Source organism: Drosophila serrata, unplaced genomic scaffold, assembly GCF_035046125.1.
Source record: "Drosophila serrata isolate PLE 108 unplaced genomic scaffold, ASM3504612v1 contig_301, whole genome shotgun sequence".
Classification (NCBI taxonomy): Eukaryota; Metazoa; Arthropoda; class Insecta; order Diptera; family Drosophilidae; genus Drosophila; species Drosophila serrata.
The window spans coordinates 150,939-164,262 of NW_028257199.1; the positions used below are offsets into that span (position 1 = coordinate 150,939).

The following is a 13,324-nucleotide window of genomic DNA, read 5'->3' on the forward strand; positions in this document are numbered from 1 at the left end:
AATTGTGCGGCTTTTTGAATTGTAAATTTCGCTCGTCAAGTACCGGCGAAGAAAAGACTGCCCGGACGAAGCAGATGAAGGGATTGCCGGCTGTTTGGATGGATGGAAGGCGACTGCTAGATGGGTGTTCACCAAGTATTGCAAACTACATGGGAGCTCCTTTGTCAAATGTGACGCCATACTGACGGCACCAGGCCCAACACGGTCGTTCCAATTCGGCTCTCCACTCCGCCCAATAGAACATCCGGCATTCTCCATTTTCTGTTTGCATTCATTCATTCCACTAAAAATGTGGAATCTCTCGAAATTTCCATCGCCTCTGCAACTGCGATGCAATTTACACTTGAATATGAAATGTTGCATATGTCGTTCCAGCCATAAAAAAGGACACGCAACTGCTAACCTGAAGCGGAAAGCGAGCGATTGGGGATGCAGTGAGCTTTATCGTGAGGCGGACTTGCAAAGCAACAAATTTCTATGCGAAAAATGCAAAAACTCTCATGCCTGCAATCGCGCCCCTGCTCGTCTGCAATTGCGCATATTAATTGAAAATTTCTCACGCAAAAAAGAACTAGAAAATGGGTCCAATCTAGCTGTATTCCATCCACCTTCCCGGCCACATGTACATAAGGCCTAAGCGTATTTCGTGTAGCAACTAAAAATAAAATCAAACCCAAACTGGGGAGAACTACCTAAGGAATCCTATACATTGTAGTATTTCAGACCTGCAACAATTATTTAAATTTAACTATTCTCCTAACTCCTATTTTATTCTTATTATTATACTTAATAAAGTAAGGTATTTATAGAAATAATAGTATCTAAGTAGCACAAGAGCAAAATACACTAAAGGAAAATCAAGGGATCAAAAATATGCCAAAATTTAAGATGATTTTCAAAAGGCAGTAACTTTAAGAAAAATCATTGCAGAGGCATTTAAAAAAAGAAGTCAAGCTATCTTCGGCAAGCCAAAGTTTGTATACCTTTGCAGATTGAAATTCGATCACTGGGAATTAATGCAATAGAAATTATATATATATATATATAAATAAATTATATAAATATTATATATATATATATATATAAATAAATTATATAAATATTATATATATATATATAACTAACTACAAAGTTTCATTCAGATAGCTTTAAAACTGAGAGACTAGTTTGCGTAGAAACGGACAGACGGACAGATGGACATGGCTAGATCGACTCGGCTGTTGATCCTGATGAAGAATATATATACTTTTTATAGTTGGAGGTCCCTCCTTCACTGCGTTGCAAACTTCTGACTGAAATTGTAATACCCTGCAAGGGTATTAAAATACAATTGCATTTGAATTAAATGCCCTCCCATTTGCATAACTTTACACTGTGCAGAGTGCTGGCAAGAAGGTTAAGACCCTAAGATAATAGTTTAACAACAATAATTGAAATGAACATAACATTGATTGATTGACGATGCACGAACGACAGGAAAAATGTTAAAACTGTGGTTTAATAATAATATTGGAAAGCCTATAGATTGTGTTACCGTAAGTAAAAATTAATCATTGTCAAGAGAATAATATACGTTGGGCATTATAAGGTGAAAGCCAAAAGTACCAGAGTATCAAATTGACTCATTCACATGCCAAACTTAGTCCTTGCTAATGAAGAGGACCCCTGCCACAATGGCTTAAAACCTATCAGAGGCTACGTAGAAGCGGGAAACAAAGTTACCAGCCCACCACAAAAAGTTTCACATTGTTTGCAGCAGTGGCAGAAAGAAAGAGTTGGGCACATCTATGGACCAGGTATTGTAAACAGGATGCGGCAAATATGCCACTTTTATGGAACGTTTCCGCATCCGGGCCCAGCCAGCGAAGACGGCTTCTTGCTAGCAGCAGCGCCTATGGGCTCGGGAGAGGGTTAGGTGGTAGGCAGCAGCCAGCAGGCAGCAGAGCGGATATAGTTGGTAAATTACGGTGGCAACCTCCGCAGGATGCACAACGAAAAAAGGAAGGGGAGGTGGGAGTGCCATGCAGGAACGCAAAATAGTCCGCACTCTGGTTGCATGCGGGCCACTTGGCAAGGCAAGGAACAGTGAGCCAGGGAGTGGTTACAGACTTCCTTCGGTTTTGAAATTTCGGTCACCTACCATTGCGAATAGCCCGATAAGTGTGGATAATTCCATTAAGAGGTTTAGGGGTTTGTAAGTTGTGCGACAAAAATATTTTTACTTACTTACTTTTTACTTGCCTGACCCCAAATGCCTTGCGGTGGATACAAATTGAGGAGAACGGGTTAATAGAATTTAGTTAATCGTGTTTCAGTTATCAATTAGTAAGTTTTTTTATATCTGCGATTAAAAACATAACTCGTAAAGACCCTCGTTCTCTCTCTGAGCAGCAGACTTCGTTCCTTGCCTCTTCATGAACCATTCGTGAGACGCTCTTCTACCGTACATTGCACAATGAGCTATGAGACGATCAGTGACGCCAGGTTTAAAGCACTCATCAAAAATATGTTAGAAATATATACTTATAATTTATCAGATGTTCAACTTTATTTCAAATATGCCAGTATACCTATTATCAATTTAATCTAAACTTCTTGCGTTCATATTAACAATTATTACAAAATCAGATATTACATGTAAGTAATATTATATTTATATTTTATAATTCAATTTAAAAGTAATTTATTGTAATATTTACCAATTTAAAATGTTACACTAATATCAATGGAATTCTCCAGCAATAGGCTAAATTTCAAGTTGCCATTACCAAGCGAAATCCATATTAAAGTGTAATTCGAAACCATGTTTATAATTTAAGTACATTTGGCTCTAAATTATTTTTACACTGTATACCTAATTAATTATAAGTTAAACTATAGGATAAATATCAGCCATGCATAGCTTCTGTGGCTTTCGGCTGAGGTGGTCCTAAATTAGCTTAAATTGGTTACTGCAATACAATTTTCACAATTAAGAAAAAGTTGATAGAACTATGCTCTTGTGTTTACATACATACATACATAGCGTTGCTTCCTGGTAATGCGTTACCCACATTTTATTTATTTTGAAAATCTATTTTACTACCCTAAATAACTGCCGACAGCTACCAAGTATTTTTTCGTTGCCGCTAAAGGTGGAGAAACTTCGTTGCCAACATCGATGCTGGCTTTCCAAACAACCTGAAACGTAAGTGTGTTAATATAACACCTGAAAGGTATTCATTTCATTAATAATTTCATGGCTTGGAATTAAAAACAAAGGACGGAATTCTAGCCTCGGATTTTAAGAAGACCCGTTTACGGGAAGGATTATTTCCGTATGAGACAAGGAGCATTCCATGCATCGCCACCATTCTTGATCCTTTCTTAAAAGGCAGGTATTTCTCAGCCAAACTTGGAAGAAGCGGCCAATGCTTTGCAGCAAGAACTGAAGGGGAACAGGGGAACGTACTCGTTTTTACCTTCTTCGGGCAGATTCAGTGCGATCCCCTTGCGTATTCGGAGGTAAAAGTTCATAAACTAAGACATATTTTATTTAAATATTCAATTAAATATATATTGTCTTATTTTAGATGTCAACCGAGTCGTGCGATTCGGAACTGCTCTTTAGCAAGGCAAAAATATATAAAATTTATTTATGATTTAACATTTTGTTTAATTTATCTATCTATGAAACGACTGAAAATGCTTGAGTAGTCGGTGAAGCAAATACAACCTGTGTCAGAGCACACAAGTTTTGGGATTTGAGATTTACGTTTCCAAAATAAAAATTAAAATATCGTTCTTTAACGGTAAACAAAGTAAAAGTATTCCAAGTTGTCCATTTCAAAATTAATTTGACAAGTTTATCAGAATCTTCTTTTACTTCTGGAACAGTCTGCACGTCATCCAATAATTGCTCATGGTGATCACTAAAAATTTATAAAATCCAACTTTTACCTACATATATATACTAATTTAGACAATTAGACTAGTAGTAAAATAAGATAAATTCCCTTTAAAAATGTTGGACCAAATTTCTATATTTATTCGTTCGGAAAAATTTTAAATTTTAAATTTAAATAAAACCTATGAAAAGGGTCACACAAACACGCTTTTCCAGCTGATCTTCGTAAATAAACTTTCACAATACAATAATTCGATTTCCCATATCCCATATTACGGTCTTCGCATTAACTGAACTTATCAAAACCCCTTTGTCCAAGCGGGAAGAAAAATCGTTTTGTTCTAGAATTATTTTGTTCTTAATTTTTTGTGCATTTGGCAAGCCTAATACCTGTAGCTCTGAGTTCCTAACTTTTTTATACCACTTTCCTCCTAGAAACTTTAAATTCCTCCAAAATGCCTTCAATTGTCAGGTATAAATTCAGACAACAATGTTTTTGATGTACATATGTATGTATGTAGCTTGATTAATCCCAAGGACTTGACTACAATGGCTAAACCCAACACTTTGAAATTCACTTCCTCCACTGGGAATGAAAGCCTAATTATGCAGATTAAATAATAAAGTTCTTATCTTTGTTTTCATCTTGGACCTTGTTTACAAGTTTGGTTTTTGTCATGCCTGAAACTATATCAAAGCTTTAAGACACATTACAATTTATTATATATGTTTAATATTTTATTTTCAAAATGGAACTTATACAATTTTGTATAATTAGTAGGGCTGCCTTGAGACTTTACTACCTCAAAAAGTCTCATAGGCATTAAAATTACTAGATTTATAAGTAAATTTAGGTATGATGACCATTGACCCAAAACTTCATTTGTGAGGTTTTCGCTGTTTGTTACTGACGTAAAATAGATTAACTTAAATATATGGTCTGAATTGGGTTTAGGTCACGGAAGCACGATGGCAATAGTAATCAATCAATATTAATTTTATTAATTAAATTAATATTTATTTTATTATATGTTTTATTTCTGATCAGTGTTAAGATGAAGAAGGAAGAGTCCATCATTAATACTTTAAATACTATAAACGATGATCAAGGATATTTTTGCATAGGAAGAAGGGTATCGCATTATCGGTCAATATAAAAGGCCGGGTCTCTGCTACAGGTGCAAAAAGAAGAAGGTAAAAATCTCGATGCATCGATGTCTTCCGAATTTTTTATAGCATCACATCACATATTTTTTCGTATGGTATTCTTTTCGTTGAATTCGTGAAACTAAGAAAACGCGTTTCTTTAATTAATTCCTGGCGAAATCCAAGGAAAACGGAAAGAATAAATATATTTGACTGGATGGGAATAAAAGGATTGGGATTCTCAATACCCGCGTGGATTGAGCTTGTTCTTAAAATAAATTATTTAATACAACCATAAGTGTGAATTCAATATTTTAGAAAAATTTCAATTTTTTAAAACTTCGATGTTTTGACGAAAGAAACATCGAAAACTTCGATGTCTCCATACATCGATGATTTTGAAACTTTAGTCTGCTCTTTTGAATTATCTCAAACAAGGCTCCCCAAACCATTGCAGATCCGCCTGCAAATCGTGCTGCTTTGTAAGGCGCCTTTCAGAACGGAGCCTTCTTTAAGACTCTTCTGACAATGCACTCCGAAGTCATTTGTGACACAGGCTTACTGCAACTTTCCGCAAATGAATTATTAGCTGTAAGTATTATTAAACCCTTGCAGGGTAATGTCCGTCCGTCTGTCCGTCTAGACAGATTATCATCTGATTTAAGCTATAGCCATTTTTAATTTTTCTAAAATTTGCTGTACAATTTTATAAAAATCGGACTACTATATCATACAGCTGACATAGAAACGATCTAGAAAATCATAAAATTAAAAATTAAAACTTTTTCAGTTCCCAACATTTATCAACTTTGAGATATAGCCACTTTATATTATTTTACAATTTTGTGTACAATTTTGTGAAAATCGGACATCTATGTATATCATACAGGTGACATACAAACAATCCGTTAGATGTAGAGAAGAAATGCAATTCTGTGAATATAAAACTGTAAATATAATATGTATAGATGAATGAAATTAAAGCAGGCATTACTTCATTGTTTTTTAAAATAAATATATATAATTTATATTGTATTAATTCCTGGTTATCGAAATGCTATCTGCAAGGGTATATGAGGTAAGGTTATTAAGTTTTTTTTAATTAAATGCATAATACCTTAAGAATGTTGTGTCAAAATTTCAAGTCAATTAACGCAAAATTTACGTAGTTATGAGTAATTTTGATATTACAATGACAAATTAGGCGATTTTTCCCTAAAAACTTGACAGCGTTACCTAGGGTATTTTATAACCTAACGAATGAATTTGGATTTTTTGATTTCCGATGATCCGGCACCGAGCTATGATTGGCACTGCAATTCAACTTTTTTTCGAGAAAAAAATCTTATTTTAATATTATTAATAGAATAAAAGGAATGCAAGCCAAAGGAAATATAAATTATTGCTTATAAAATCAGTAAGATCCTTAGTTAGTTTGTAATAATTAGGTTGTAATATTTAGAACTTAGTTTTCTATAGTGTTGTAATTGCGGCAATGGAAAAATAAACTTGAAAACCAAGCTTTTTTCTTCTACTGAATATCAAATAACTATTGGCGGGAAGCCGAACGATACTGATAGTTTTCAGATTAGATTATTTTTGAGACAGCGTAATGATCACAAGCGTTCAGCAGAACAAATTGAATACTTATTACTGATCCATCATTGATTAGTGATCATGTTGTTCTGCTGAACGGAACCATTGTTTTCCACTATCGGTTTTTCGATGTTTTTACAAATTAAATATCGATAGTGTCGATTTTTTAAAACATGTACATATTTCTTATATAGGTTATTTTCTGCTTCCATAAAAGGTATGTTTTTCTCACAAATGTTTAGAGCGAAAATATCAAATTCAAAAAAGAAAGAAGGATAACTTCGGGACAGCGAAGTTTATATACGCTTGCATAAAGAACTTCGATCACTAGGAATTAATACAATATAAATTATAAATATTTATGTTAAACAAGAAAGGAAGCTACATATGGTAGTGACATCTTCGAGACCTCTATATTATTATAAAAAAGGATTTTAAAAAAGGTTGATAAGCCTTGACACACCAAAACAACAATTTGCACTTGCGTAGCTTGGTTGCGTGGTGCCTCAAGGTCGTTTTCCATAATAAGTTATAAACTCTCGTATAATAAACACCATAACTATATTGTTGTGTTAAAACTCATAATTGAAATTAAAGAAATGTTTTTTCAAAAATACTTATACATATTCTCTGACGCCAGCTGAGCACAAATTAAAAATTAATACATTTAAAGCAGCTGACCGATATTTTAAAACAAGTTGGATGTGTAAGTATTAAGTATATTATGATATATATTAATATTTTGTTATTATAAAACTTAGATGAAAAATGTAAAGATTTGCTTAGCATACCAGGAACATATATGCCAGATGCGTTGGTTTGGTTGGAACGGCCTATGGCCGGAATATGCTTAAGCAGCATATTTATTAAAAAAACATTGTTTTTGACTTTAATAATATAGTTTAAGTTAGGTATTTAAGTTGATCATATTATTGAATAAATTTTGCTAAGTCTTATAATACGGTTAAAAATACAAAATAAATTGAATGTATTAAAAACCATAAAAAAACCATAAATTATTATTATTCGTACAATCACAGTAATTAAATTTATTTATTTTTTTCTTAGAAGACCGCTTTAGAAATCAAAGACTCATCGAAATTTTTAGTCATGTTTTTGCACCTCTACCTTCCACACATAGGAGAAAGCTCATCGGAACTGCCAGAAACTTCTCATTAAAGTGATGTTTGTTATGATAGGCCATATTTTAAATGAAGCATGGTGGTATCAGAATAGTACTAGAATCGTTTAAAAGTAAATTACTTTGCTTTATTTTTTAAAGGAATTTTTTTTACATTGTGTGTCTGAAATGTTTCAAACGCTGAAACTGACGCAAAATGTAAAATGCCAAAAGAAAATTTGCGAATTTCCAAAATGGTTGTTAAAAATTTGTATAAAAATCATTTTGGGTAGCATAGAAATTTGTTTTCTGGGTAAAACGCTCAATGATACTATCATTTAAAAGTAAATAAAACACTTAAATGGCGTATGATGCTTTTTTAAAAAGCTCAAGCGGTAAAAGAAATCTGTGTATGTAGGCCGTCTCAACATCATTTTTAAAAGCCGAGATTTCAGATCTATAATTGTGGGTAACAACTCAGGAGCATAAACAAAGAATACGACATATTTATAGCTCTTTTAATTGCTAGAAAGCGTTGCCACGCCATCATGAGTATCAATGCCAAAATCAATCGAATTCAAAGTTTTCTCAATCTTAACTTTAAAACGAGCTGTCGTATTTCACGTCTAGAGGCGCTCTTGGGCACCAGAGTGGGAAAACAAAATGTTGCTGAAATTTTATCAAAACTGAATTTTTATTTAATGTGTAAGTGATTTACAGTGTTACAAAAGTGACTTGTCATTATGGATCGCTATAAATGTTCCAACTACTCGTCCTTTTTTTGTGTATAGCAACAGCTGCATTTGGTGAGCAGAGCAGTGTTGCTGTTGTTCTGCCGAGAAGTTGCAAAAATGGGTGGCAGCTGGTGCTGCGGCATTTTTAACTTTTACGTGTAGCACGTGCTCAAACCCGTGGTATCTGAGCAAACTAGTATGCAAAGCTGCCGGCAGTAACTGAGACGGCCATAGATACTGATGCTGGTACTAAGCCGGAGCCCTCAAAAGACACACGTGCGCCCTTTTTTTCATGCCTTTCAACGGCGCGTAAAACTAGAGAAAAACTGTCAGCACAGAATTCAGCCGCTGGAGGAGGTGGCTAGGTGCCACGGACGACACCGTCAATGAGAGTACCTTAGTAAGTGCGAAGCCATTCCCAGCGGCGATGATGATTGAATATGTGGGCCACTGCGGAACAAGCCGGAGCCAGAGCCGATTGACGGGAAATAGAAATCTGTTTAATCGTTGAATCAAAGCTGAATTGCGACTAGAAAGCATTAAGAATTCTCGTCGAAAAACATTAGGATCGTCCACGATCCGATACCCCTTACGCTGCTGTCGGAACTGCCGTCCAACACTGCGCACTTGTGGACTTAATATCCTGCTTCTAGGCACGTCCTTGGAACTCTATTCCAGACACTTGCCCGTCGAACTGCAGGACATTACAAAGCGATTGACCGGAACACGACACGGCACGCACGCAGGACACTTGTGGCCGCCTCGGAAAGCAAAGTTTTCCGTTGAGCAGGCTTCCAAGTTGCAGCTGTCAAGAGGGTCGGGGTGCTCCTGTAGAGATTTCGAAGCGTCAAGCAAACACTTCGGAGGACTTCTGGATGGGGCAAGATGAGTTGCAAATAGCCTGGTCCAACGGATACCAACGAGACGCGACAGCCCGGCGCCTTAAAGCGAAGTTGCCCCTTTTAAGTTGGAGCAAAGTTCTCGTGCCGCGCCATGCTGCAGTGTTTGCGCTTAAATTATGCGGCATTCATAATGCAACAGAGTCGAGGATGTTCCGTCCTCTTTGACATATTCCTTCCAGAAACTGCTGGCAAAACTTACCAGCAAGTGGGGGGCAGTGGCATTCAATTTTATGCACATTCTCGCAAGCACAGAGCACATATACATATATGTACGTATCTGGATGACTGCTTCTGCTGCTCGCTTAAGGCCAACTTAATGCCCCGGCTTCTGGGCCATTATTTCAGCGAATTTTCTGTTGCACATAGAGTGCTAGTTGTTGCCGTTTCCGTCTCCTTTCTTCCCTCTCTTTTGCCACCAGGGCTTTTCTTGACTTTTTCATATTCCATTTTATTTAAGAACTTTTGCAGGGCAAAGTCAAACAAATTTAAGTTCAAGTTTTCTCCTTTTATTTTATTGTATGGCTCTTTGCTGTACTGCCTGCGCTCCGATATTTAAGGCCTGCCGCGGTCGTGACATAAAAACTGCCGAGCACCTACATATTAAGAGAATTCATCGTCGATGAAATTATCGAATTTTTAGGCGCCAAAGGAAGCTCGAATGGCACTGCCCTGGGCTCCCCAGTCCGGTAGAGCTGAATATTTTATTTATTTTAAAGCGCGTATTGTTTGGATACTGCGACCTCCGACCGCTGACACATATCCTATAGATACATATGTATGTACATACGCGCCCAGGAAGTAGAGGGAGCAAACACAACCCGGACCGTGTTCGGTTATCTGTGGATTGCAGCGTATCGATGTCGTTGTAGGTATGCATTGTTGCATTGAAAACCTAATCTATTTTTGATGAATCGGAATTGTAATTTCAACAATAGATACATGAACCTTCGCTTCAAGAGCTTTGAAGAATTATTGTGTGCAGCATAAACAGGACCATGGTTGTGTGTGGGCTTTGTTAAATGCACTGCAAATTTTGCCTGTTTCCATGTGCCTTTTGATGACATATGCTCCACAGTCGCGCTGCAAATCGCCCAATACTCTGTGTATTATTGTGGGTTCCAGTACTGAGCTGTTTGAATATTTTACTCCCTCTGATCAAGTGCTTCTTTTTTTTGTGTGTGGTCCGCCGAATTCTGCATCATAAAGCAATTGAAATGCTTGTTCATACTTACATATATGTACGTACATATGTATGTATTTATGATGGCTCGCATTGCTGGCCATTGTTGGAACCCTTTGCCCTCAATCGTGGATGATTCTGCTGATTCAGATGCCGGGCTGATTTAGTATGCACAAAAGGAGTCAAGTAGCATATAGAAATTATAATCAATTGCTGTATTATTTTCCGTAGAAGCACTCTGATACAGTTAATATAATTATATACTTTTGTAGCCAATACTATCAACATACACTCATAAAAATAGTTTTCAATTTTAAGTTAAATCGCCCTAAATCGAAAAACCATTTTTTTTTTTCAAGAGTTATAAAAGTTCCCATGAATTTAAGCAATTTAAGATTGAATTTAATTTATTATTGTGTGTAACGGTAGTGTAGCAACTAAAACAATAATTTGGGGAGTTTAATGAAAATTTACAAAAGTGTAAGGGTTATAAGTGGGGTAATGGGTGTAAGAAGTGGCAGGGAGTTTGAACAGTGTTTAATAAATCTTCCTCCTTGGAAGGTTCAAGGGATGAACCCTTTTCAGTTTTCGTCAAGTTCTCCCAGATACATGTCTCCTGGACCATAAAATCAAGCCACCATAAATAAAAGTTTTGAGTGTTTGATTTCTTAAATTTGTATATTTAGGTCGTTTTTTCTGATTTTATTTAGTTAGATTATTTTCTTATTTACTGGCGAATTTGATTTGATGGTTGGTTATTCAATCCAATTCGTGAAACCGTGGCGAATTTGTCTTTAAATTTGTGCGCACAGATTTTCTAACTAGTGCTATCATCCCTGGTATTAGTTACGGTTGCTGACCAACTCTTAGATACATATGGATACGGTGTAGCTACTCTTTCATTTCATTCATTCATAATTAATTACCCTAAATTTAACAACATTTTTTCTTAGTTCAAGAAAACTTACTCTGAACTTTAGAAAACGGGGTTATTTGAGAACACGAAAAAATCAACATAAGTTCATCAACAGAAGTTCAGAGAGAGAGAGAGAGAGCCAAAAATTGATCAATTTTGAATGTTACAATTGCAAACTCCAAGCGAATTCAAACTTCGGCGTTGTTAAGTTAGCGTTTGTTCTTGTAACGTTAAGTTGTTGAAAGTCGCCAGCAAATCGTCTCGGACGGTAATTTCTTGCGTTCAGTGATCGTGAAAACTTTACAATAATAATGCGACTGGAATATGCTGTCAGAGAGGCGACAAAAATGGTTCAACTACGCTCTCTGGACATTGTGAAAATAAATCATGCGTATTGGCCGACTCATTTTTTGCTTACATATGTATGTATTTTGTTTGACCCATTGGGGTAGTGCGACATTGGTAGTGGATGCAGATTTTTTGCCCACCGGCATTGTGGGTTATTTCTTTATATCTTGTCCTCCATGCCACACTACTTCGGTTCTTGGCTGCATTTGGTCAGGGGTCATTCTTGTAAGTGTCAATGCCATGTCTATTACAGAAGCCTCATCTGGTGCTCCTTTTGGAAGTGCTTCCATTAATATTGCCATTCTGTGCCAGCACACGTATTACCGTCTGCCAGCCGCATTCGATTCGGAGTCGACCAGCTCGCTGTAATCCAGTCGACACGGCGAAGCCTTCACACAGCTCCCCATGCAGACGGCGCAGTGGTTCCCTTATCGCATTTCCAAACAGATGAATGTCTGTTAAATATTTATGAGTATCGAAATGTTGCCTGAGTGCATGTTTTAACAAATGAAACGTCAATTTCATGCGGAAAATGCAAGCAATAATGACGCAGCAAGGACTCCTGCTCTGCGCCATCAGCTGATGCAGACCTGGACCTGTTCGCTGTTCGAGTTCAGACAAGGCCAGGATTCGGCCAATTTCAATTGGATGCCCACGACACGCCAGCGTGGACTATAGCCCCGGGCCGAGTGGGAGTGCGCCTCGTTTCCTTCGGTTCGTGGACGTTCATCCTCGAACTTTATCCGGCTCCCGTCCTTTCCGCACATACATATTCAATTTGGAATTTAATGCTCGACCCCAAATTTGGAAACTTAAGTGGAGGTCTCCTCCATAAAAAATATATATATGAAACATACTTCTTGAACATTTAAACTATGATAGAGTTCGTCTCCAAACAAGGCTCCGGAGTTAGGAACGATGGCCAATTACAAAATTCAAAAAATATGTTGGAGTTTTCTTAAAACAATATTATCCTGTCAGAGTTTCATTCTTAATAAAACGAAAATTCATTAGCAAGATAAATCACAATGGACGGCATTCCATGTAGCACAGCGGACGGTCCTTTATCGGCGGAGAGGCAAAAAATACTTCCAATTAAGGTAGAGGCTTAATCGGACGACCATATTATATAAGATTTGGAATTTAACTGAAAAATAGCAGGAAATTGGCATTACCCTAATAGGGTCGTATCTGTTTATGCTGCTTTAATTGTCACATGTAGAAAATAACCTTCTATTTGGTTGATGCTAAATAACTTATTTTAAAACAATCAGTCGAGATAATATTACACAAAAATGTATTATATATGTAGTTCATCCATTTCTATTCCATATTTATATTCTTATAGGCCTCTTTGTTTCTTTTACTGTTCGATTAAGAAATTGTTCTGATATAAACATTTTAAAAGGAAATTTTATTTTTGGCTTACAGTGCCTAGTGGCGTTGAGCACCGTTAGAGTGGAGCGCAAGAAGGCTTCCATTTAAAGCCATAAAAT

The 13,324-nt window shown here is 36.4% G+C and overlaps 1 long non-coding RNA gene across 2 annotated transcripts; it reads left to right on the top strand.

Moving 5' to 3' along the window:
• The first annotated feature begins 1,421 nt into the window (after positions 1 to 1,421).
• On the top strand, positions 1,422 to 3,617 carry LOC147643033 (uncharacterized). Of its 2 annotated transcripts, XR_015272658.1 has the most exons (4): positions 1,422 to 2,637; positions 3,105 to 3,187; positions 3,262 to 3,504; positions 3,573 to 3,617. It is a non-coding gene; the product is annotated as an uncharacterized LOC147643033 (long non-coding RNA). The 2 variants fall into 2 exon arrangements; XR_015272657.1 differs by lacking the exon at positions 1,422 to 2,637 and having other exon boundaries at positions 2,653 to 3,187.
• Positions 3,618 to 13,324: the final 9,707 nt, after the last annotated feature.